Below are 2605 nucleotides of genomic sequence, written 5' to 3' on the forward strand. Positions count from 1 at the left end.
ATGTTTTAACTGTAACAACATGTTACTGTGGGTGTTTATATATGGTAAAGGTGTTTTCTGAAGCTGTGTAGCCCTTAGATTCAGTTTAAGAGACTTTCCTTTTTTTATTGCTTTAAAGTGCTTTTCAGCTCCTGAATAGCGTTTTCCATGCATTTACAATGTTTGGCATGTAACTTCTGGCTGAAGGGTTTTCTTGATGTTTTAACTGTAACAACATGTTACTGTGGGTGTTTATACATGGTAAAGGTGTTTTCTGAAGCTGTGTAGCCCTTAGATTCAGTTTAAGAGACTTTCCTTTTTTTATTGCTTTAAAGTGCTTTTCAGCTCCTGAATAGCGTTTTCCATGCATTTACAATGTTTGGCATGTAACTTCTGGCTGAAGGTTTTCTTGATGTTTTAACTGTAACAACATGTTACTGTGGGTGTTTATACATGGTAAAGGTGTTTTCTGAAGCTGTGTAGCCCTTAGATTCAGTTTAAGAGACTTTCCTTTTTTTATTGCTTTAAAGTGCTTTTCAGCTCCTGAATAGCGTTTTCCATGCATTTACAATGTTTGGCATTTAACTTCTGGCTGAAGGGTTTTCTTGATGTTTTAACTGTAATAACACGTTACTGTGGGTGTTTATACATGGTAAAGGTGTTTTCTGAAGCTGTGTAGCCCTTAGATTCAGTTTAAGAGACTTTCCTTTTTTTATTGCTTTAAAGTGCTTTTCAGCTCCTGAATAGCGTTTTCCATGCATTTACAATGTTTTGCATTTAACTTCTGGCTGAAGGGTTTTCTTGATGTTTTAACTGCAATAACACGTTACTGTGGGTGTTTATACATGGTAAAGGTGTTTTCTGAAGCTGTGTAGCCCTTAGATTCAGTTTAAGAGACTTTCCTTTTTTTATTGCTTTAAAGTGCTTTTCAGCTCCTGAATAGCGTTTTCCATGCATTTACAATGTTTGGCATGTAACTTCTGGCTGAAGGTTTTCTTGATGTTTTAACTGTAACAACATGTTACTGTGGGTGTTTATATATGGTAAAGGTGTTTTCTGAAGCTGTGTAGCCCTTAGATTCAGTTTAAGAGACTATCCTTTTTTTATTGCTTTAAAGTGCTTTTCAGCTCCTGAATAGCGTTTTCCATGCATTTACAATGTTTGGCATGTAACTTCTGGCTGAAGGGTTTTCTTGATGTTTTAACTGTAACAACATGTTACTGTGGGTGTTTATACATGGTAAAGGTGTTTTCTGAAGCTGTGTAGCCCTTAGATTCAGTTTAAGAGACTTTCCTTTTTTTATTGCTTTAAAGTGCTTTTCAGCTCCTGAATAGCGTTTTCCATGCATTTACAATGTTTGGCATGTAACTTCTGGCTGAAGGGTTTTCTTGATGTTTTAACTGTAACAACATGTTACTGTGGGTGTTTATACATGGTAAAGGTGTTTTCTGAAGCTGTGTAGCCCTTAGATTCAGTTTAAGAGACTTTCCTTTTTTTATTGCTTTAAAGTGCTTTTCAGCTCCTGAATAGCGTTTTCCATGCATTTACAATGTTTGGCATGTAACTTCTGGCTGAAGGGTTTTCTTGATGTTTTAACTGTAACAACATGTTACTGTGGGTGTTTATACATGGTAAAGGTGTTTTCTGAAGCTGTGTAGCCCTTAGATTCAGTTTAAGAGACTTTCCTTTTTTTATTGCTTTAAAGTGCTTTTCAGCTCCTGAATAGCGTTTTCCATGCATTTACAATGTTTGGCATGTAACTTCTGGCTGAAGGTTTTCTTGATGTTTTAACTGTAACAACATGTTACTGTGGGTGTTTATACATGGTAAAGGTGTTTTCTGAAGCTGTGTAGCCCTTAGATTCAGTTTAAGAGACTTTCCTTTTTTTATTGCTTTAAAGTGCTTTTCAGCTCCTGAATAGCGTTTTCCATGCATTTACAATGTTTGGCATGTAACTTCTGGCTGAAGGTTTTCTTGATGTTTTAACTGTAACAACATGTTACTGTGGGTGTTTATATATGGTAAAGGTGTTTTCTGAAGCTGTGTAGCCCTTAGATTCAGTTTAAGAGACTATCCTTTTTTTATTGCTTTAAAGTGCTTTTCAGCTCCTGAATAGCGTTTTCCATGCATTTACAATGTTTGGCATGTAACTTCTGGCTGAAGGGTTTTCTTGATGTTTTAACTGTAACAACATGTTACTGTGGGTGTTTATACATGGTGAAGGTGTTTTCTGAAGCTGTGTAGCCCTTAGATTCAGTTTAAGAGACTTTCCTTTTTTTATTGCTTTAAAGTGCTTTTCAGCTCCTGAATAGCGTTTTCCATGCATTTACAATGTTTGGCATGTAACTTCTGGCTGAAGGTTTTCTTGATGTTTTAACTGTAACAACATGTTACTGTGGGTGTTTATACATGGTAAAGGTGTTTTCTGAAGCTGTGTAGCCCTTAGATTCAGTTTAAGAGACTTTCCTTTTTTTATTGCTTTAAAGTGCTTTTCAGCTCCTGAATAGCGTTTTCCATGCATTTACAATGTTTTGCATTTAACTTCTGGCTGAAGGGTTTTCTTGATGTTTTAACTGTAATAACACGTTACTGTGGGTGTTTATACATGGTAAAGGTGTTTTCTGAA

Source organism: Hypomesus transpacificus, chromosome 5 (assembly GCF_021917145.1).
Source record: "Hypomesus transpacificus isolate Combined female chromosome 5, fHypTra1, whole genome shotgun sequence".
Taxonomy (NCBI): Eukaryota; Metazoa; Chordata; class Actinopteri; order Osmeriformes; family Osmeridae; genus Hypomesus; species Hypomesus transpacificus.